The sequence below is a fragment of the Pogona vitticeps genome, chromosome 2, assembly GCF_051106095.1.
Source record: "Pogona vitticeps strain Pit_001003342236 chromosome 2, PviZW2.1, whole genome shotgun sequence".
NCBI classification, from domain to species: domain Eukaryota; kingdom Metazoa; phylum Chordata; class Lepidosauria; order Squamata; family Agamidae; genus Pogona; species Pogona vitticeps.
In genome coordinates, this window is record NC_135784.1 from 50,229,441 (window position 1) to 50,254,270 (window position 24,830).

Below are 24,830 nucleotides of genomic sequence, written 5' to 3' on the forward strand. Positions count from 1 at the left end.
AATGAGGATCATCCCCATGTTTAAGCCCACTCTGCGTTGTTCAACTTTCGCTTAAGGAAAAAACCTCAAAGGCACACCATCCTCAGAAGAACGGTTTATAGCTGTTCTTGTAGTTGTCGTCACCATTCTTAATGAATACAATATTATAGGTTTTTGGTACCTTGCTGTTTCTCCCCACTGTATAACATGGTCATATCCATTCTATAGATGGAAAGCTTGACATTTTGAGAAAACTTAGAGAAATCAGAAGGTGTACCTGTACTATATTGAGGCGATCCTGTTCCTCCAAAATTCCTAGTGGAAAAGGTCAGAGAAGGACAGGGCAAGTGAAGAAGCAAACTCCTCTCTCGAGGCCTTCATGCTGTCCGTTCTCCCTCTCTTTCTTCCTTCTGGACCTCTTCACCTGGTGTTTGGCCTGCATCAGTAAAATGGGAAAATGAAGTAACTACTTGTACAGCTTACAGCTGAGGCTCTGGTTTCATGACTAGATTCAGAACACACCCCAATTCAACAGTTTCAGGTCTTATCTGATTATAGTTCAGCTTGAATCCAAATCTCAGTTTGGCTGTTTCTGTTTAATATCATGGGAAATCAACAAATTGTATTAGGTCTGTTTGTTGTTGTTGTTTTGTATTTTTGACTTGGATTAATGTATACATCAGAATAGTAACTCCTTTAAAGAGTGTCCTCAGAGATTTTTGAGAGTGGGGGAGTCAGCTGGATAGTTGTATGTCAGCCTAGCTTACATGTGCCAATACAACACCCATTGTACTGATACACCTACACCATAGGTTCGGCATCATGCCTTTAGGACAGTGATGCCAAACCTATGGCACGTGAGCCACAGCTGGCACACAGAACCCTCTCTGTGGGCACGTGAGCCATAAGTTACTGGATTGCTACCCTGGCAGCCAAACCTGAGAAGGCAACCACACTGCTAATGCCCCACCAGGCGGAGGGTCAGGAAACAGAGCAGCTGGTACTGACAGCGGCGGGTCAGCCAAGCTATAGGTAGTGGCAGGGTTGGACATGATTGGAGGTGAATCCAGAGTGGAGTCTGGAGGCCCCTCCGTGTCCAGGATTCCCTCTTCTGCTGCCACTTCTGCTTCTGCCACCACCACTTCAACTTCCGCCACCACTGCCACCGCAACCAACTGGGTTGGTTGGGTTTTATTAGTTTGTTTGTTTGCTTGCTTGCTTGCTTTGTGTTTTTTTTTTTGTCAGTTTGGGTACTCAGGCTCAAAAATGTTTACCATCACTGCTTTTGGAGGTGCAAAAATCTCCACAGAGAGTATCTATTGCATCCTGAGTTGCATAGCTTGGCATGCAAAAAGTCACATCTATGGTGATTTCTTTACTTGAGGCAAACTGTCTCCAAAAGTTATGCCTTTTCCACAACAGAACTTCCACCACTGTGTTGTATTGGCACATACTGCACATGTGAGCTAGGAACAAGAGGATTTCATCCAGTGTGTCTATCTGTGTACTTTAAAATAACAAATAAATTTCAATGGCTTCCCTGTGTAGGCCAACAAAATGATTGTTGTCCAGTACTTCTGTCTTTTGAAATAGGATTTCATGTCCACCTTGTCTCAGGGCATGTTCAGCTGCTGCTGATTTTTCCAATTGTTTTAGTCTGCAGTGTCTCTCATTTTCTTTGATTCTGATGTGGTTGCTGCATTTTGTGGTTCCAATATAAACCTGGCCACAACTGCAAGGTATCCAATATACTCCTGCAGTGGTGAGGGGGTCCTTTTTGCCTTTACTGACTGCAACATTTGTTGTATTTTTGTGGTGGGCCTGAATACTGTTTGTAGGTTGTGTTTTTTTCAAAAGTTTCCTTTGATGTATGGCAGAAATACTTTATTTTTTGGGTGGCTGTTTTTCCTCTTCAGTTTGGTGTTGTTTTCTTGGTTTGATGGCTCTTGTGATTTCATTCTTGGAATAGCCATTTGCCTGTAGGGCCCAATTCAGATGGCTGAGTTTGGTGCTGAGAAATTGAGCTTCACAGTTCCGATTCGCACTGTCTAGCAGTGTTTTGATTATGCCTCTTTTTTGTTGTGGGTGGTGGTTAGAGTTTTTGTGTAGGTACCAGTCTGTGTGGGTGGGTTTTCTGTAGATCTTGTGTCCCAATAGGAGGTACGGTTTGCGTATGACAATGACATCTAAGAATGGGATTTGGCCCTCTATTTCTTTTTCCATATTTAATTGTGTATTTGGGAGGATGCTATTGAGATAGTTTAGAAATTTTTCCAGTTTTTCTTCACTATGGCTCCAAATTGTGAAGGTGTCATCCACATATCAGAACTAGACTGTGGATGTGAAGGGTGCCAAAGTCATGGCCTGTTTTTCAAAATGCTCAATGTAGAAGTCTGCTATAACTGAGCTGAGGGGGCTCCCCATGACCACTCTATCTGTCTATTCATAGAAATCTTTACAGTGGACCCTCTACTTACGGAATTAATCCGTATTGGAACGATGGCTGCAAGTTGAAAAGTCTGTAGGTCGAATCTCCATTGACAGACACACAGACCCCCATTGCAAAAACCTCATCCTAAAGTACCAATAAAGGACACTCTGACAGAGCAGATCTTTCCAGAAAACATCACAACCCTTTTCCAGCACTGCCTAATGACCAGCTACTTTCAGTGCAATACAGTGGACCCTCGACTTACAGACGGCTCGACTTACAGACTTTTCGAGTTACAGACTTCTCTGGCCGCAAAATTTAGATTCGACTTGCAGCCGGAGAATCGACTTACAGACCAGAAAAAACCAAAATGGAACAAAAATAGAATAAAAACTGCCAGTTATGGGATTAATCAGTTTTCAATGCATACCATACCAGCCTTCAATGAATCTGCAAGACAGAAGCTCTCCCACCAAGACTACCTGGAGTCTCCCAAATCCACAAAGAGTCAATCCCACTCAGGACCATTGTAAGTGCCATCGGCTCTCCGACAGATCCACATTGGACAAACTTTATCCTACATCAAAGACTCTGGACATTTCATAAACAAGATCCGCACCCTAAAACTCAACTCCAGGGACAGACTGATCAGCTTTGACATAGTATCCCTATTCACCAAGGTACCAATAAAGGACACTCTGACACTCATTCAGCATATCTTTCCAGAAGACATCACGACCCTTTTCCAACACTGCCTAATGACTAGCTACTTTCAGTGGGATAATTATTTGACAAAAAAGCTGATCCCACAGCTACAAATACTTAACTATCCCACACACTACATCAGAACACAGGCAGGTGAAGATGCCAGTCACAGAGATTGGTGAAACATTAGGAAGAAAAACCTCCAGAATACGGCCAAACAGCCCAAAAAACTTACAACAATCATCAGAAAAAGGACCCTTTTCTACCTGGTACCAATGCCCCCGTGTCTGTGGACTGTGAAAACAGTCCCATTCCAGGCATCTTGTAGTATATGCCTATAGATTTTTATTTTCTGAAGCAAGCCAAAGCAAAATTTTGCCAACAGAGCTGTTCGTAAGTAGGGACGTTCATAAGTCGAGGCACCAATGTGTTCTCTATGTAGAAAACACTTTAAAAGGATTGCTATTGGTCGGAGTTGACTTGATGACACATGATGATGATGGTGATAGTGCTGCTGCTGATGATGATGATGAAGAAGAAAGTTCAAAGGTATACATAAATATGTATTCTAGTTTTGTTTTGCTTTTGTAGAACCATATTAACCAATCAATGTATATCAGGACAAGGATTAATATTGTCAATTAATATTGGTTGTGGTGGATAAACCAAGGAAGTCCAAACTCCCCAGAATGAAAGCAGAGAATAAAATAACTTTCTTAGAGTAGAACCTGACATTTTTCTGCTTTCCAGAACCATTTGTATATTCCGGGTACAATTGAAAGTACTGTACTCAAAACAGGCCATTTCTAGAGGGTTATATCTTCAGCAACATTCCCTTTTGTTTATATGATTGGTATAAATCTACTTTCCTTCATTAGACAAAAGTGTTCCCTGTTTACCTCCCAAATATAATTTTGTGTCTGGAAGAAACATGTGCATCTGTTGTTGCCTGTGTTTTTTAAACATTTTCCATATCTTATTGTTCTGGCAGGCATGCAATTAATCCTATTACAAACTAATGGATTTACCTTGGGATTACATTAGAATGCTTAGTGAGCCAAAGGCTTCAAAACATGGCCTTTCTTCTTTGCCAAAAATAATCTTTAAACTGCCATTTTCTGCCACCACCAGTGTGAATGCAAATCACTTCCTTTATATATGAAGAACACCATTTGGGCTTCCTAATTCCATTTTTGAGGAGAACAGAGAAAACCTAAGACATTCTGAAAGGGCATTCATTTAATTGCTTACATGTTTCTTATAGGGTTTTGACCTCTTCAGTCTCCAAAGGTTTTGGACAAATTGTTGGAGACAGTTCATAAAGAAAACCAACTGGCTATATGAAAGAAATCACCGAACACAAAACTGAGAAAAAGTTCATCCGTAGTCACAACATTCTGCCAACTTAAAAAGGGATCATGCATAATTTCCGGGAAAGATCTTAAGCTAGGACTTTGTCAGACCACTGCACCAAAGGAGTCCCAAAGGGGAACAGTTGCCATTCCCAGTGCCTCTGTAGCAGCCCATCCTTGTGCCTCATTGGCACAAAGAAAGTCAGCTGACCGCTATCACCTGGTTCCATGTTTGGTAGATTTTCGGGTTCAAGGTGTGTATCTATAAACCATCTTTTCTTTCAAAGGGCCAAAGAATGCATCAAGATGACCACAGTGCATCCTTTGTAAAAAGTTTGGCAGGCATTTTTGACAAAGGTGAATGGATTTTGATGACACTGGCAATATTTCTCGGGATAGTTTTGAACATTTTTACGAATGTTGCACATTTGTACTGAATAATTTTCACTGCTTCTGCATTTGGGTAAAGGGCAGGAAAGCTGAAATATTTATTGCATCCAAAGACCTTACATCCTTCACAGCAACATATGGGTAACGTGAGTAAATATTATACATTTTTAGACAAGAGTGGTCAGTAATGTTGTGTTTATAGGTCTGCATATTTGTATATATGTATGTCATAATAGATGCAAATATAGACATAGATGATATGTATACAGATCATCAAACTAAACACAGACAGACCATGCTTGCTAAATATTTGATGAGTTTAGAAAATCACCTTATTTTTGTATGAGAGTCAGAGGAGCTGAATCTTACACAGCGATCAGTATAGCTGCAGGAAAGGAACCAAACAAAATTCATGCCTTTCTTGTCACAAATTAATACTCTTGTTAGTGACCTAGATTTCAGGAAGAGAAGTTGCTTTTAATACCTGGCAGGAGCTCACTTCTGTATGATTTTTTTAAAAAAATGAGAAGAACATTTGATGTATCACACTGAGGGTGTGACAGACGGCTTTGCGCTCTCATGCTCTCTCGCACACCCTCTATCCCCCCCCTCCCCATCTCTCTGTTCTTGCTTTGCTTAAAGGAGGCCAAGTAGAGAAGTGATTCTAAAATGTGCAGGATTTCTGGAGAGCTACGTTCCAAGCCTTAGCTGCCCTTTCGGAAGGTCTATGTGCCCTCACTGTGTGGGGGCTTGTTGTGGACGCTGTGGAAAAGCTGTGCATTTCACAGTTAATCCCAGCAAAGCGACGCGGGGAAGGCTCAGCGGATAAAAGGCTTGCAGTCCCAGCTGAGGGAAGAGTTCCTCCCAGCAGCAGCAGCAGCAGCAGTAGCAGCAGAGACATTCCGCATGGTTTGGTTTTGGCTGGATGAGCAATGTGGCTTTCTGAAAGCCTGTCACAGTTTGGCAGAGAACCGTAAAGATCCTGAGACGTTCGGCTGTTAAGATCCGTAAGTACAAAACCAGGCTGCTTGGTACAATGTGTGAAATGCCGGAGGGGAAAGCTGTGTTCCTTTTGTCTCCCCACCCCATTTTTTTTCCTGGTGATTTGCATTAGCATAAAAGACATTGCATGTAAAGGGAACTCGCTGCTCTTCTGTTGATTCCTAAGCTGTAATAACCACGCGTTCTCAATTTTGTTTGCAAAATACGGTTGCATTTCTTGATATTGCCCTGTACGTAGTGGATCTATGTTCATGTGACAGCAAATCTTTACAAGAAATTGTGATGCTAAACTGACACAGGTGCAGGCGTATTTCTTAATATCTTCTGACAGCAGCATGTGAGAGGTGCTCTCTCTCTCTCTCTCTCTCTCTCTCTCTCTGTGTGTGTGTATTTGCAGCCCCCTCCCCCAATAATGGGCAATAGAGAGGATGACAGTGCTAATTCTGGCACTCTCACACAGTTTTCTTCTATGTCTTAGAAAGGTAAGGACGATCATTTCATTTTCCAGACATCCCAGTTTTTGCAAAACAATGAATGTCTATTTTCAGCACATCTCAAGGAGTCTCGAGAAGAAAGTTTCCTCTAGTTAAGGAATCAGCTGCAGATTTTGCCCCCATTTTACTCTTCTTAAAGTCAGGCATAAAAATATTGCATTTTAATACACCCGAGTCATGTGTCGGTGTCTGTGTTTTACCAAAACACCACAATTGATAAATCACACTTGTGTTCCTCTCATTTCATGTATATGGCATATCAGCCGTAAGGATCCTAGCATATGGTGTGATGGAAAGTTTGGAATGCTTATAGTTGGAGCAGCTAGCATTGCATTATTGTAGCATGGGGGCATCCTGAGTGGATCTGGGGCAACTAAAAAAATGCTAGATGGACAAATGGAGGAGTGGGTCAACTGTGTTCTTTTTAAAGCATTTTAGATATTTGCTGCCTAAGTCTGCTTATCAGTTGCAACGTTAGGTGCATAAAGTTCCTGTGTGGTAGAAGGGTTATAAGAATACGTGAGCCATCAGAGGCCAGATCAGTGCACCCAACTGGTGTTAATTAATTCTTAATGTGACCCTGTGAAGCATCTTCATTTTTTCATTGTAGCACATAATTCCATTTAACTTTCAGACATGGGCAGTTCAAAGGTGTGGCGTGGAAATGGGACACTGTGGGAAGCAGTTCGCACAAATGAAGTGTTGCAGTTTTTGCTTTGCTCTGCAGTGGCAAAATTTAAATTATGTTTTTGTGCACTCAAAGGATTTAGATGGGGGGGACAGCGAACTGAAACTATTATTTAAGAGGTCAAGGAAATGCATCACTTCTCCAACTGAGACATTTTCAAAGTGCCTTCAGTTTTACAAGCCATAATAGCAAGGGAATAAAGCAATCTACTAAGCAGAGAATGAGGGGGGTTAATAAAGAAATGTACTACTGAGTTTGTGAATTGGAATGCTGACTGTGAAGCCAATACAGTTGCCGTATATCTTCATCAGCAGTTGTCTCTGCTTTAGTGCCTGGTGGCAATATGTGAGTATATCAAGGATGTCCCACAAAGATCCTGGGAGGTTTCTGTGTGCACATGCACAGCCAAACATATACTTCAGAACCATGTTAATATTAATTTCCCTGCTGTGGTACAGCAGTATGCAGGATTGTATCCAGTGCTTCCATTAGCAGAAGACAGCTTGCACAGTTGACCATTCTCTTGCTTTCTCCTAGTCTCCTCAAAAAACCCTCTCTGCAAGGTCAACAGTTATTATGAGAAGTTGGCCTGTGGCATATTGGGTTGTTGTGCAGGAGTGAAATTGCAGGGACAAAAATCTGGAAATTGATGCATTAATCTTCCATGGCAGAATTACTTTTTTTTTAAAAAAAATATCTATTATTCTAGTACTTCTGAAGGCTGATGTTCAAACTGGGTGCAAATAACTGTTGGCTACCAGAATGCACCAAAGAATTTCAGAAGAAGACCAATCTATGCTTTACAGACCACAGCAAAGCCTTGGATTGTGTGGATCATGAGAAACCATGGGTTGTTCTGAAAGAAATGGGTGTGCCTCAGCACTTCATTGTTATGATTGTGTGTATTGTGGTGAAGAAGCTACTGTTAGGACAGAATATGGAAAGACAGAATGGTCTCCTGTAGGCAAAGGTGTCAGACAAGGGTGCATTTTATCCCTTTTTAGTCTGTACACAGAACATATCATACTGAAAGCTGGACTAGATTCAGAAAAAGGAGGAGTGAAAAATCAGTAGAAGACACATCAATAACTTAAGATGTGCAGATAAAAGTACCAATACTTAAAGGGACTTTGGTGATTAATGCTTTTGTAGACAGATGTCTACATGGAGGAAAGTGAGCCAATGAGAAGTAGGAAGAATATATGTGATGCCTGTAGCCTTATCTTCTCTGATTGATGGAATCAGGGTTTTGGAAAAGTTACATTTTGGAGCACAGCTTTCTAAATCCCAAAGTTTCAATTGAAATATTTTAGTGATTTTTTTCAGTCCAATGTATAGAACATGAACCTTTCCTGAAATACGGTTAAAACCAACCTGAAACCAGCAACTGTTAAGGGAAGTGAAAGAAGGAAGTGTCAAAGCTGGTCTGCAGTTGAATATGAAGAAGACAAAAATCATGACTACAGAAGAGCTACACATCTTTAATGTCAACAATGAAGAAATTGAAATTGTTAAATATTTTGTATTCCTTGGCACAGCTATCAATCCAAATGGAGACTTAGCCAAGAAATCAGCAGAAGACTGAGATTTTGAAGAGCAGTCATGAAGGAAGTAGAAAAGATAATCAAGTGTAAGGATGTGAGACCAAGATCCACACTGATGTGTTTCCGATCACCATATATGGGTGTGAAAGCTGGACAGTGAAGAAAGCTAACAGATAAAAATTATTTTTTTGAAATATGGTGAAAAATGGTGATGCTGAGACTCTCATAACCAACAGGAGAGGGGGCTGCCATAGTCCACAATCTTGGTTTGGAGCCGGGGGGCGGGTCCCACATGACTTGCTCTTGAACCTTGAATGAGTGAATTCTAAGACCTGAAGTTGTTCTGTCCTCAAGACAACCTGGCCCTGGCCAACCAATGATTGTACAACTTATCCAGTCCAGCAGCTGCCCTCTTCCTTAACCTTAGGCTGACTGCAACCTGGGGAGGATCCCACACATCCCCCTCCTGACACCATAATCTCAGGATCTACAGGTTCAGGATGTTGAATGGGCTAGCACCTCCTGGTGCCCCAACGGGAACTCACCAATAATTTCACCTTCTACACTACCTGCCAGTGTGACCTGTCTGAAGGACAACCCAAACCAATCTGTCCGGTAAAGCCCAGGGTATACTCTAGTGTGGGATAAGAAAAAAACACCCAGATCATCTTTTCAAAATATGCCGATCAGATGTGGCAGACCAAAAGTTCCTATCCAGCCCTGAAAATGACCAGCTAGTCTCACACTGGGCACCCAGAAAGGGCAGGTGGGTTTTGTGTCTCGAAAAAATCTGGGACTAGAACAGGGCAGCCTTAAAAGACACCTTGGTCCTCCCCACAAATTGTGTGGAATAACATCCTGCACTCACCTCTCCTCCGAGGTGCGTGTGAGGAAAAGCCTCCACCCAAGCAGCTATTGCACTGTGGCGGAAGCAGGCTTTCTATTGGTACTATTTCCAGATGAGAAAGGCAATTGTCTGTGGGGGGAAAGGGATTGTTTACTGATGACAAAGCAGCTATGGAATGCTCTGCTCAAAAAGGCATACAAGTTGCTATATTCTTGTCTTGAACTTTCTTTCTGATCTTTGCAGCACCAGGTGAAAAGCTTATTTTAAAGCCTTAGAAATCTTAAACAACTTTCAAAAATTATCATATACTGTATATAATTACTGTACAATACTCTTAGTGTTGTTTGTTAATCTGAGATCATTGTGTTTTTAAAAAATATTCTGCTTGTACTTGTTTTTATCATTACAAGTTATCCATGGTTGCTAGAAAGAACAGAAATAATAAATAAATTAGATAGATATATGAGAAAATAGTACAACACAGGAATGGCTTGTCAAGTTTTTCTCTGTAGAACACTTCACATGACAGTTACACAATGTCATGACACTGTCAAATTTCCAGTGTCTTCCCCTTCTTGACATCACTGGGGAGGAGAAATGCTCAGTGTAATGAATTCAAGACACAAGGTGAATTCTGCTGCATTACAGAGAGGGAACTCTATATGAATCTGTTCTGCACTTATTTATCTGTTGCTTCCTAATATTTATAACTCTGAAAACCTGAAGTTAATGGAGAGGCTCACTGGGTGCATAACTCACTTTCTTATTTTTATAAACAAGATCAGAGCTGTGAATGACTGGTCAAAGCTACTGTAAGTAATCTGTAAATAATACAGCTAGAGCCCAAAAGAGAGTGATGTATCTTGATACTTCCTTCCTTTAAAAAGAGGTTTGAAATTGGAGAGGAATTCTTAGTTTCATTTTTTATAAAAGAAAGAATTAGCACAGAAATATGAATGCTTCTTTCTACCTTGCCAGGTTTACATGGTGGGATTTTTGTATGTCTCTGATGTTGTAGGTATTCACGAGAAAGATTGGCCTGCTCAGGTTGAAACCTGTATGCTCTTATCTGGGAGTAAATATGATTCACTTCAGTAGGACCTATAGGTGTGCTTTGCTTTGTGCTGCTAGATACTTGGGGTAGAATCTTAAGAATGCCAAGTAGTTCAGCTTTTTCTTTTTAACAAGTTTTAAAACTTCAAATTGGTTAGGAAGATACACTAGCTGGTGTGTTACATCAGAAAGATAATGGCTGAAATCCTATTGATTAGGATAGTAAGTCACAATGAGAGAACACCCATTGAACATATGGGGGAGTTGACTCATCAAATCCCAACTGATTCAACGGACTTGTTTTAGTTGTGATGTACTATGCTAAGCAACAGGATTTCAGCCAATAAATGTTATGCAACTAATAACAAAAGCTCAAAGCTCTTGGATTTGATTACGTTTTCATATTAAAGCAAAAGAAATGACAACATAGAAGTACCCTTTCCTATCAAATCTATAGAACAGTACTTGGTCCTCAAATCTGACTAAGATTTATCTTTTTTAAAAGCTTATAATAATAATTTTAGAACTTCAGAGTGGAAAGGGAGCCTATGGATCAACACAAGGCCAGCTTCTGTCAAGAAGGCACACTGGGGAATCGAACTCCGAATGTCTAGTTCCACATCCAGAGATGGAAACCACAGGGCTATCTAGCAGTTCCAAAACCTGTAGCGGCTACAGAATGATAAACCCATTAAACCATTTACTTAAGGTTTTCTTTACAATAACACACAGCAGAATTTACAAGAATGAAAAGAAGTAGCAAGAACTACACAATTTCAAGGAATAATCTGGAATCATGGAAATATATATATATATATCTTGGAATCTGTTTGAGTGAACATTGTGATCATAGTCGTGCATTGAAGAGATGGCCTGGAAAAGTTTTTTTTAAGTTCAAGAATGGAGTATGTAACGAAAGCTTAAATTATTTTGGGGCATGTTCACTGGACTGTGCTCTATACCTTCAAAAGTCACACATTATTGGATGGCAGTAATACATGAAACCACTGAGCTTCCACAGGAATTAGTCTTCTCACAGAAACACAAATTATTACTGTATTCCAGACTTCCCCAGCCCATCACCATTGGCTTAGCCTAGAAAAGAAAAGACTGGTAGAACATACATTGTTGTACTGTGCCTACAAGCTGTCTAGTACTTTGTTTCCTTTGTCTTCTGCATGAAGTGATTTTTGTTGCACTGCCGTAAGTCCTCTCCTCCCCACAAAAAAACCTCGATTTTGTACTCTACATAGTACTGGAATATTGTTTGTGGGGCATTTTGTAGCTGGTTGCATTTGTCCACTCTAGAGCAATGGAATGGGTGAATTTCATTGGGCTGTCCTACTCAGAAGTCGCCATTCTGATCTTCCCAATATGAATTTTTGGCCTGTCTTGAGTACTAGAATGTTGTTCCCGAGGGCATTTTGTAGCTGGCTGCATCCTTCCCTTCTAGTTGGAAGTGATGGGTGATTTTTGCTGAATTACCTATTTGAAAATTATTCACAATATTGATTTTTTTTTTTTTTTGGCCTGGCACTAGTACTAGAATGTTTCTGGGTGTTTTTTTTTTTTTTTTTTTTTTTTTTTTTGTGGCTGGGTGCATTGGTTCTTTCTTGTTAGATGAGATGGGTAAATTTACTTGGTCCGTCTTAGTCAGAAGTCTCGATTCCAGACTGTTTGTCCCAATATCAGTTTTCTGCCCAGAACGAATACTGGAATATTATTCCTGGTGGCATTTTGCAGCTGGTTGTATCAGAAGCCCATAGTCAGATAAGATGAGTGAATCTTTTTGTGCTGACCTACTCAGGAGTTGCTGTTCCTGGATGTTTTCCCCAATATTGATTTTCTTTATGGAATGAGTACTGGAATACTGTTCCTTGGCTTCCTGAATCTGCCTCATCTAGCTACAGATGTATCATGAATTTGGTTGGGTTATCCTACATGGAACTTGCCACTCTAGGTCACTGTGTCCTGTTCCGATGGATTTGGGGGCAATAATGGTTAATGAGACATCAATATTCATTCATTTTCAGCTTTAAAATATTGTTTGGATTTTTGTCTACCATATCCCACTATTTTTGACATCAAAATATTATTAAGAAATCCTTATCCCATCTCATCTTGTCCAATCCCATCCCTTTCTGTCTTTTACCTAGTCCCAAGTTAAATGAATAAAAACTAAGAATTCATAAAATACATAAAATGCCAGAAACTAGAATACATTGTTCATATTATGAGGAACTAATGGTACAGATTGTTAAGACTGATCATTTGAGATAAAATAAATGGAGAAATAAGGGCATTTTCCCCCTGTGCAACAGTTATATGTACATTAACTTTGTGGTTCAGGATATTATTTCTTTGCTACCATAACTACCAAAAACTAAAGAGATGCTTAAATGTGCCACTATAATGTTTTGTCTTGGATTAGAAAAGCCAAATAAATGCTTGGCCATGAGGCGAAAAAGACTCCTTAGAAAATTGCATAGAGATCAGATTTGTATTCATATAAGATGAAACATGCAAAACGATGGTTGTTGTTAAGTCATGTCTGACTCTTTGTGACCCTATGGACCAGAGCACACCAGGCCTTCCTGTCTTCCACTGCCTCCTGGAGTTTGGTCAAATTCATTTGGTAGCTTCGATGACACTGTCCAACCATTTTGTCCTCTGTCGTCCCCTTCACCTCTTGCCTTCTTACTTTCCCAACTTCAGGGTCTTTTCCAGGGAGATTTCTCTCTCAAAGCTCCAAAGTATTGGAGCCTCAACTTCAGGATCTGTCCTTCCAGTGAGCACTCAGGGTTGATTTCCTTCAGAATGGATAGGTTTGTTCTCCTTGCAATCCAGGGGATTCTCAAGAGTCTCCTCCAGCACCACGATTCAAAAACATCAATTCTTCAGTGGTCAGCCTTTATGGTCCAGCTCTTACTTCTATACACCACTACAGGAAAAACCATAGCTTTGACTATGCAAACTTTTGTTGGCAAGGTGATGTCTCTGCTTTTTAAGATGTTGTCTAGGTTTGTCATCGCTTTCCTCCCAAGAAGCAGGCGTCTTTTAATTTTGTGGCTGCTGTCACCATCTGCAGTGATCATGGAGTCCAAGAAAGTAAAATCTGTCAATGCTTCCATATCTTCCCCTTCGGTGGTGGCCGATCAGCTCCAGGGGATGCAACCAGTGGCCATTGTATTGTTTTTGATGTTGAGCTTCAGATCATTTTTGTGCTCTCCTAGCTGCTCCTTTATTTAATGGTTTTCTAAGGACTAGCTTTGTCAGAAGAGTTGTCTGCATCACACCCAGTTGTTCTATACTTAATCTGTGCATGTGCTTTAATTCTCAAAGAGGAAGGAAACTAGTTTGCTCAGAGAGAGTCCAAGTGAATTACTGTACAGATGAAGAAAAAATAATGTTCCATATCTCACTTTTTTTTATCATCATGGTGTCTCGTCAAACTGGCTCATCCTAAATCCACAAAAATAAAAGATTTTTTGTGGGCATGCTTTACATTAGAGATGGGGACAAATTTAAAAAATGGTGATTTGTTTTGATCTGTTATTTGTCAAGGTTAACGGATCAATGAATATGAATATACAAATATTCTTTGATGAATCAATGAATCGATCTGTTATTCATCTGCACTTTAAATGGCTATAACACTGGCCCCTGATGACCTAGAGACACCACATTTTCAAGGAAGCTTCCTCAGACACTTTTCTACAATTCCTGAAGGTTTGGTGAGCATTGGATCATGGACCCATAAGTTATATAGTCACAAAGAGGATCCCCTCAGGAAAGCTCCCCCAGGTACTTAGAGACTCCAGAATCACAATGTAGCTTCCTATGTCTTTCCCCAACACATCACCCAACTTTGGTGAAGATTGGATATCGGACATCTGACATGTTCACCCACACAAATTGGGTCTCCCAGGAGTGTTTACCACACAGCACAGAAGCCCATTCTGCCTACTGGCCGCTGATCAACTGATCAGAAAGAAGCCAATAGGCAGCCACCCCCACAAACCAGCCACCCCAACAGCCTACCCCCATACCCCTTCCTTTCCCTATCTTAGCCCCCACCCCACTCTTACCGACATCCTCTTACTTTAATCGCTGCTGCTGAGGTCTTCTGGCCTCAGAACCACGCATGTAAAAAGGGAGACTGGCTGCCCTTTGCAAAGATGGCAGTTGCAGCTTCATTTAGGGTAGGGAAGCTGCAGGTGCCATGGTTGTTGTGGGTTTTTTGGGCTCGTTGGCCATGTTCTGAAAGTTGTTCTTCCTAATGTTTCGCCAGTCTCTGTGGCCGGAACAGCACTGAGAGGGACATGGTGGCGCTGCGGGTTAAAACGCAGAAGCGTCTGTGCTGTAAGGTCTGTAGATCTTCAGCTGTAAGATCGAATCCATGTGACGGAGTGAGTGCCCGTCGCTTGTCCCTGCTCCTGCCAACCTAGCAGTTTGAAAGCATGCAAATGTGAGTAGATAAATAGGGACCACCTCGGTGGGAAGGTAACAGTGTTCTGTGTCTAAGTCGCACTGGCCATGTGACAACGGAAGATTGTCTACGGACAAACGCTGGCTCTATGGCTTGGAAATGGGGATGAGCACCACTCCCTAGAGTCGAACATGACTGGACAAAAATTGTCAAGGGGAACCTTTACCTTTACTTAGAGTCAATAGACATTGTATATGTGAACATCAAGACTCTCCCTTTAGTATATCATTGTGAAGCAAGCACCAACTTACTCACACAGAAGGCTCCAAAAAAGGTCTCCAATGTGATCTGCCCCATTAATCAATAGAAAATGATGTGTGTGTGTGTGTGTGTGTGTTGGGGGGTGGTTAAATCAGGAAACGTCCAGGGCTAAACAGACCCTAGCCAAGCCCTGGGAAGTATATAGCAAGGAAGTATTTAGCCAGTCAGAAAGGCTGAACATTGGGGAGGATATGACTGTCCACTATGCCTCCCTTCAGTGTACACCAGGTGTCCATTCCACCTGAAAAAGCTGGTTCTTGCTGCTGCAGACTCTGCTGCCGAGATGTCCCTGCCCTCCCAATCTCCATGCTAACTGCTGGGGCACTGCTCAGCTGACAAGAGCACAAGACTGGGCCGTTTCAGCTGCAATGGACAGCTGAACTCCCCCAGTTTGCTCGGCTGTCCAGGAAGTCTCCTGGAATGAGAATGCTAATTTGCAGATGTATTTCCTGCCCTTCAGAGGAGAGCACAGAGTGCTGTCCTCTGAAGATGCCAGCCACAGGACTGGCGAAATGTTAGGAAGAACAACCTTCAGAACACAGCCAAAGAGCCCGAAAAACCCACAACAACCGTTAGATCCTGGCCGTGAAAGCCTTCGTGAATACATTCTACCGTTTATTCGATAATTGTCTCCCTGTCCCTACCACAGTGCCCGAGAATGATTAGTAGGTATACAGTATAACAAAGAAAACAACATGGTACCCAGACTACCACAACAATTGCTCTCCTGCCACTTGCAGTTATCAAAAATATAACATTCTTTGTTGAAAAATAACAAAGCTGTGTTACAACCATTGCTAATAGTAAGACTTACCTCAGGGGAACCATTGGAAAATATCACTTTTCTTCACAGAAAATGAGCGAAATGGTTGCCTCAATTTTTTCCACCCTAAAAAGGGGGTGGAGAAATTTCAGAGGTTATTTGCTCACAGTCATAATTGAAGCCAGTGCAGATGCTTAAACACAGTAGAAATAAACTTCAGATTTCAGTCCCAGTTAGTGGTATTGAAGCTATATTCTGAACTAACGGCAGTTTCCAAATTGCTTTGGAATAGCCAAATATAGTAGATTGACTTCTGCTCCAAAGTTATACTTGGCCTATCCAGGAACACTATCTTACACCCTATATCATCCATTGATCTTTCCTGAGTGACTTGTACATATCTAGAAATCTTCCAACTTGTCATGCACTTTTGAGCCCAGCAAACTCATGTTTTGTGGATCACAGAGACATCATTTTAAAAACAGGGTTTTGTTTTCCTTGGGATTTTTTAAATGCTATTTTTGCTTGTGGGAAGAAAAGGTGATAGCTACAGGTGCTGTAAAGTTAATTGCCCCACCACTGCCATCAGAGATAATGAAAGACTTAATGCTTCACTTCATTTTAATTGCCCTACAAAACTGCCATGCTCTTTCATGCTGCAGTGGCCCATGGTGATTTATAAAGCACCATACACCTTCTGGTCCCAGCATAGTCCATATATTTATGAATGACCTCTGTATCCTTTCAGACAAAAATATGCAGCCATTGAGACATTCTTTCTAGGAAAGGAAAGAATATGGATGGATTTCCTTATTTTCCTTTATTAAGGCTTTGTCAACATAACAAGACACCTTGATGTAGAATGATAAAACCCTGCAAGATTCCTTTTGTCCAGTCTGGAGCAAGGCAAAAAAGCTATTTCATTTCCTTTAAAATGTATGAGATTTCTTTACAATGTCTCTAGTGGGTGGATAAATGTGAGTTGCTATTTTATTTACACCAATCTGTGACTTGAGTCTTTTCTTAACAATTGTTAACAATTGTTAACACTCCCAAGCCAACTACACCAGAGCACAGAGTGCTGTCCTCTGAAGATGCCGGCCACAGAGACTGGCGAAACGTTAGGAAGAACAACCTTCAGAACACGGCCAAAGAGCCCGAAAAACCCACAACAACCATTAGTTCCTGGCCGTGAAAGCCTTCGCGAATAAATTGTCCATTCTTTCGCCAACTTTTCTACCTCCATGAAAGTTGACTGCTTCTTAATATTTTAGGAAATTATTTTCTCTCACTATTTCTCTGACTGGGTACCCAGTGTAGATAAAGTGATGGACGGGGCTATGATCTCCTGGCTCTATCATGGAAACTCAGTGGGGATTGGAAATGATAAAACCACTCCTCAAATACCTCACTTCCTTGAAAAACCTATTAGAGTTGCTAAAGCAAAGCGTGCTGCTACGAGTCAGCTGACAACACATGACTACAATAAACTTCTCTGGTTAGTGCAAATACTGGACTAAATAAAATACTTTGCTGCAAGGAGCAGAGAGATATATCTGCTCTATTCTAATGGCCAGACCCAACTGGACAACCAATTGACTACTTAGTGTTGGGAAAGGATCATATATTAAAAGCTGCAATCTTTCAACACCTTTCCAAGGTATATCAGCTGCTTTGCCTAGCAGTTGCTCAAAGTCTGTTCCAAACAATGCTGCAGTGCAGCTGCAGTAGTGTTGGTATATATTACAGCTCAAGAAAATGCACAAGGACGTTCAAGGCCTGCTAGAATATGTGATGAGTCTGAGTGCCTCTGTCCCTGTTTGCTTGTTGAGGGGCCTTTTCCGTCTCATCTTCAATAAGAACATGGGCACACTGATGCATCTTTGTTATACCTTAATTTCTACTTCATGTAAACACAACAGCATAATACTACTAGCCCAGGGATGGAGAACCTATGGCATGCATGCCACAGCTGGCACACAGAGCTCTCTCTGTGGGCACATGAGCCATAAATCGCCATAAATACTTACCTGTCCTCCGATCCCAGATTTCAGCACTCCCCTCTGTTGGTTCAGTGGTCCAGCAGAGGGGTTCAATGGCGACCATTACCAGTTTAGCCCAATGGGAGATTGGAAGACCAGTAAGTATTTATTTGTTAATACCACCCATGGGGGGGGGGGGGGAGCATTTAACCCTTGCAGTACAGGAGCAGTTATTTTTTCTAAACTAAAACTTCAGCATTTGGGTTTTAATCGCAGTATTGGCACTTTGAAATAAATAAGTTGACTTTGTGTTGTAGTTTGGGCACTCGGGCTCAGAAAAGGTTCACCATCACTGCATTAGGCACTCAGAGGCACCCACTGCCCTCAAGCAGCAAATTTTGCAGTACCAGTGTATTTTTGCCATCTATCCATGGCATGCATCCACATGAATTTTAATGTACGGTCATCCCCAAATCATTGCCCATCTCCATTTCCTCGGTTGCGGCACTGGCGTGGGAGGTTGGACTGGAAGTGGCATATTTTCTCCCCACTTGTACTCTGCAAGTCCATGGAGTGCTCATGGTGTTGATGATGATGAGGCTTGCCAGGTCTTAGAGAGTGAACTGCTGTGCCAGGAAATGGCTGGGCTCTCCTGAATCTTCAGGCCAGGCAAACAAATGTGAGGAGCAGTGGTGGAAGGGAAGGAGAGAGTCTCATTTATTGTTACGGGGTGGCCATAGTGTTTGGGTACCCAAATCCAACCCTCTCCGAATGGCACCGGGGCTCACTGGCTTCCTGTGTCTGTCCAACACGACACATAATATACTTACTAGCTCACTCTCTCACACATGCATGGAGAAATATGTTTCCAATTCCTGTGACATCACAAGGCCCTACACCATGACTTCACAAAGACCCACCCCAGGCATTGAGCCCCAGATATAACGTGGGACAGGGGAAGATAATCCTGTGACAGCCCCTGACAAACAAGACAGCACCTCAAAACCATTCCGGAAAATGTTTTTATTGGTTTTGGAAAAGAGGCTAAATGGGTATCCTCAGTGGAGACAACAGCCTGGTTCAGCTCCAGCAGGGTGCCTGCCTTCTGGTCCCTCACATCCCCCTGGGGAAGAGGACACTTCGGGCCCTATGAGAGAAAGAGGAAAAAAAAACCTAAGGGGCAAGCTCATCCACTGCTGTCAACTGGCTTCAACCCAGGCATATCCACCGACCAATGTTCTGGCAACTTCATCCCGAAGTTCCACCTGCCAACATCCACTGGCTTCCACCAAAAATATCCACCCGTTCATCTCTTCCACTCTTATTCTGAAGCCAGCCTCCGCCAACTCCCGAATGCTAGGGTCACACACATGTCCCAGCGACATCCCCACAGAATGCCAGCCAGCCCATTCACACACACATTCACACACACACACACACACACACCAGCCACCACCTCCGACACACACACACACACACACACACACACACACACACACACACACACACACACACACACACACACACACACCTTCACTCCACCAGCCATTCACACACACACCCAGGCTTCCATCCACGATATTCACCAAGCTGGTTTCAGGAGGCTAATGTCCCCTGGCTTCATCCGCCAACCTCTGCTGGCCTCCGCCTTGCAGCCTGAGCCAGCTTCCGCAGGGAGATTCCACCAGCTTCTGTCTGCCAACATCCACCGACTTCCCCCCGAGTCCATCGCCGACATCAGCCAGCTTCAAGCCATGGATCTCTGCCAGCCTCGAGCTGTTAACTCACAAGTCTACTTAGCAAATTCATCAGCTTTCGCGAGAGAACTTGCCTTGGGCAGAAGGGCTGGGTCCCCTGCAACTGCTGCCACTATCTCTGCCACACTGCCCTCTGGCCACTTGTCTCCCTTCTGGTCTCCTGCCCTGCCCAGCAAGCCCCTTTTATCTGCCAGCAGAAAGGTGGGGCTCTGTGGGTCACAAGGACCCAGGAGGGTGGGGTTGGGTTCCCAAGGCAGCAGCAGCACCCTTGGGATTGGCTGAGTCCTGAAGATGATGTCAACAGTCCCTCTGATCATGTGATTTATCCACAAAAGCTTGCATTATGGATGATTTTTTTTTAAATGTGTGGCCTATTAATGTTTCCCCTGTGACTAATACCTCTGATTGTTAAATCTCCTCATGTTGGCCTTCTGACAGGATTCTAGGTTGGTGCTCCAAAAAGTTATCTTCCAGCATTTGCACCAAAAGAAACTTTCCTAAGCCCTGAGCTGGGGGGGGGGGAATGAAAGTAATAAATGAATAAAGATGGGCACAGTCATACAATGAAGCCTTGGATGCTTTTTTGCTTCTTTTTGGGCATTTCTTCTTACCCTTGCCATGAAAAAGATATTATAAGGAGCCTGTTAAGAAAACAACCTAAGTGTTTGAAACACATTTGAGTATTTTAACACCATCCCTGCACTATCAAAAATGCAGCTGTGTTTCAAAGACTCTCCCAGCCTTTGGAACTCCCTCACACTGGAAGGCAGATTTGCCCCACTAGGAAGTATTTATTTGTTAATGACACCCATGGGGGGGGGGAAACCAAGCATTTAACCCTTGCAGTGCAGGAATAATTTTTTTTTCTAAAATAAAACCTCAACATTCAGGTTTTAATTGCAGTATTGGCACTTTGAAGTAAATAAGTTGACTTTGTGTTGTAGTTTGGGCACTCGGGCTCAAAAAGGTTCACCCTCACTGCACTAACCACCCACTCCCTCTATAGTGTATCATTAGTGATGTGGAGCATCTGAAATGAAACACAGGCTTTGACAATATTTTCAGCAGAATCCTATCCATACTGTTTATTTAATAATCCAGGCCAACTGAACTGTATCTGAAGGAAGAAAGTCTCATTGTGTTTAATGCTCTTAGACATAGATAAGCAGAGAGAGATTTTTTCTTCTCGAGGGGATGAAAAGGTGGAACTCCCCAGCTTGTGTTTACTTTAAGTTGAAGTCAAATTACAAAAATAACACATCAGTATGCCCATGTTTTCAGTGTAGATGGAGGGAGTGAACTGTGGCGTGGATCTTTTTTTGCTTTTGGCCATACACCTTCAACTATAACTTGTTTTCTGTTGAGATGTCCCCTCTGCCCTGCTGGGGAATTTCTGTGCTTTTTGAAACCTAGTACAGTATAGATATCAATGTTGAGAAAGGAAAGTCTGCCTTTATTGAATTAGGTTGAGGAAAACATGATAAACAACCACAGTGATAACCACTATGCAAAGTAACCTAAAGCAACCTTTGCTTATATGTACTGTACTTGGACCTTGTATGTACTATGGATATTAGAAAACATAAAACCATATTGTGGTTAATTAATTTCTCCCAACCGATTCTATTTCAGGTTGTAGGGAAAGCATACTCACTCATAAAGGAGAAAGAAACATGCTTTTAAAATCTTGTCTCTGAAATATTAATAAATATTACTAATAAATCTGTACCCTATGGACCTGCTTCATTTCCCCTACCAGGAAACACATTTGAGGATTAGATATGTTCTGCTAAAAGCTAGTCCTAGCCAAGTGGCTAAAACTGTTGGAAAATCACAATTTTCACTGCATGATTGTCACCGTATATTGTCCAAAAAAGTAAAAGACCCAAAGAGAGAGTTTAAACGTTCAGAAGGTGGCAGAACTGAGAGGCTGAATGCCAGCATCAGTGACTAATAGCCTTAATAAAAAGATTGCAAAAAAGAAGGGAAGCGCAGTCTCCACCATTTATTATAATACGGAAGATAACATAGGAATAGTCATCAACTACAAAAATATGGTGGCTAGAGCCACTGTATAATTCCAGATCCTCTCAAACCAGTGTGCTTTTTGAGATTGTGTTTAAAGACCTTTTATTATTTTGCTTCAGAATGCTTTCCTGCACAATGCACCACCTGTGATACCTAGTTATTGGGAATAGGCCAAACCTAGTTGGTCTTTGATTCTGGTGTGGATGCTTCGTTTTGTGGTTCCAATGTATACCTGGCCACAACTGCAAGGTATCCGGTATACTCCTGAAGTGGTGAGGGGGTCCCTTCTGTCCTTTGCTGACCGTAACATTTGTTGTATTTTTGTGGTGGGCTTGAATACTGTTTTTAGGTTGTGTTTTTCCAGAAATTTCCCCATGCGGTCTGTGACCCCTTTGATGTATGGCAGAAATACTTTGTTTGTGGGTGGCTGTTTTTCTTCTTCAGTTCCGTGTTGTTTTCTTGGTTTGATGGCTCTTGTGATTTCATTTTTGGAGTAGCCATTTGCTTGTAGGGCCCAATTCAGGTGGTCGTGTTCAGTATTGAGAAACTGAGCTTCACAGTTCCGATTTGCAAAGAACATGAGAGACACTGCAGACTAAAACAACCAGAAAAATCTGCAGTAGCTGAACATGCCCTAAAACAAACTGGACATGAAATTCTATTTCAAAATACGGAAATACTGGACAACACCAGCAATCATTACGTCAGATTGTACAGGGAAGCCATTGAAATCCACAAGCACCAGAAAAACTTCAATAAAAAAGAGGAAAGTTTGAAACTCAACAAAACTTGGCTCCCAGCTCTCAAAAATACAGCATGCAAAAGGTCATGAACTCTACCCAACCACAAGGTCAAGGGGATCACCACCATCAACCACAGTTACAGACAATCTCCTTATCACAACAATACACACACAACAAAACACACTAACCACCCATCCACAGAAAACAATACACCCACAACAATACACACTAATCATCCCATCTCACAGCCATAAATACTCCATGCCCTAGCCAAACTACACAAGAGCACAGTTTGCTGTCCTCTGAAGATGCCGGCCACAGAGACTGGTGAAACATTAGGAAAAACCACCTTCAGAACACGGCCAAGAAGCCCAAAAAACCCACAACAACCAGTCTGAAGTCTGTCTTGAAATCCGCTCTCAAAACGCTGGGAAGAGCGAGGAAGCAGACAGGCACCCTCTTCACCGGCCAACGGTTAACTGAAAGTTCAAATTTCGCGCTTTCCCCAGCCCCCTCACTTTTTTCCAGTTTGTAACTCGAATCTAAGTTTGCAAGTTGAGTCAATATTTTTCTATCAGAGTGGTTTGTAAGTCGAAATGTTTGTAACTAGGGCCGTTTATAAGTCGAAGGTTGACTGTAAATCAAATCAATTTAGATCAGAGTTTAATTTTTTTTTAAAAAAATAGATTTTTAAAATTATTTTAAAACAGGAAACCAGATTTCAAATGAAATCCTAAACAGGCAGTGAGATTTAGGCTGAATATCAGGAAAGATTTCTTAACTGTTAAAGCCATAAAACAATGGAACCAATTACCTCAGGACGTGATGAGCACTCCAGTGCTGAAGGGATATGAGAGAAAACTGGACAGCCACCTATCAGATTTGCTTTGATTTGAATTCCTGCATTAAGCAGGGATTTGGGCTCAATGACCTTATTGGCCCCTTCCAACTTAATGATTCTATGATTTAAATCTTTTTTTTTAAAATCATTGATTTTTATCCACCCCAATTAGAATATCATTAGTGGGGAAGCTCCTTTAAAGTAAATGATGCATTAATTCTAGTGTGAATGAGCCATGCTCTATAAGCTGTCAAATTGTCTGCTTTTGTTTTTCAATGGCTTCATTTGCAAGTAAGGCATAAACCTGGAAGGAAAACATAATAGCAAGAGATGTGTGTTTTGCACATGAGTTGCCCCTGTGGTTTTGTGCATGAGAAAACATGCCTATGAAGATATAACTTCTATCACTTGGGCTTCTATCTGATAAGAAGCTAAGATTATCCAAATTGTACTGGGGATTTTTTTTTTCCAAATTTCTTATACAGTAATGAGGAAAAACATAATGTTGGCCTGATGTTTAGGGCAAGGGACATTGTTTTTTAACCAGATGACACACTGGTTGCGACACACAAATGCCTAACTTCTGACATTTCTTTAACCTTTCCTCTTCCTCACTTGTGAGTTTCGGCTTTGCTCCTTTATTCTGAGCCCATGAAAGGCTGACTATCCAGAGCTTATGTGATTACTTTTTTGGGGGGAGGAGTGAGTTGTGAATGTCTTCTTCTCCTTTATCTCACTCCTCCTCCTCTTCTCTTCTTTTTCTTTTTCCAATCTTTTGACATTACCCATTAATTAATTGTGCCTATAATTGGAATACATTGCTTCCAAGGTCTTCAACTGTCTCCTGTTCACCAATTTAGACCACTCGCTCCTCAGTCCCAACATCCACTCAAGTGTTATAAGGTAAAGGTAAAGGTTCCCCTTGACAATCTTTTGTCCAGTCGTGTTCGACTCTAGGGGGCGGTGCTCATCCCAGTTTCCAAGCCATAGAGCCAGCGCTTGTCCGAAGACGATCTCCCATGGTCACATGGCCAGTGCGACTTAGACATGGAACGCTGTTACCTTCCCACCGAAGTGGTCCCTATTTATCTACTCGCATTTGCATGCTTTCGAACCGCTAGGTTGGCGGGAGCTGGGACAAGCGACAGGCACTCACTCTGTCGCGTGGATTCGATCTTACGACTGCTGGTCTTCTGACCCTGCAGCACAGGCTTCTGCGGTTTAGCCCGCAGCGCCACCACGTCCCCTGTTATAATTGTTATAATTGTTATAAAAAGAGCCCAAGGACAGTTTTGCTGTACTAGAGAAATATTCCATGTATCCAACACTGTATTCTACAACAGCTTGCCAGTTACCTGTGTATTAGCTGCCTTAAATTTATAGAAGACTAGAGTATCGCTTTCAAAAATGAGGAACAACATGGCATCTCTCCAGCACTGGCTTAGCAGTGCAAAATCTGGCAATTTCTTGAAAGCAAAAGA

General features: G+C 41.9%; 1 protein-coding gene across 7 annotated transcripts in view; it reads left to right on the plus strand.

Moving 5' to 3' along the window:
* The first annotated feature begins 5,247 nt into the window (after positions 1 to 5,247).
* Positions 5,248 to 24,830, plus strand: part of CNTN6 (contactin 6) — a 300,659-nt gene continuing 281,076 nt past the window's right edge. For 4 of the 7 annotated variants that reach the window (XR_013541601.1, XR_012083493.2, XR_013541603.1 and 1 more), the window contains exon 1: positions 5,248 to 5,864. The gene's annotated coding sequence lies outside the window, so the exon portion shown is untranslated. The remainder of the gene's footprint in view (positions 5,865 to 24,830) is intronic. The other 3 variants (XM_078385214.1, XM_078385213.1, XM_078385215.1) reach the window with 3 other exon arrangements.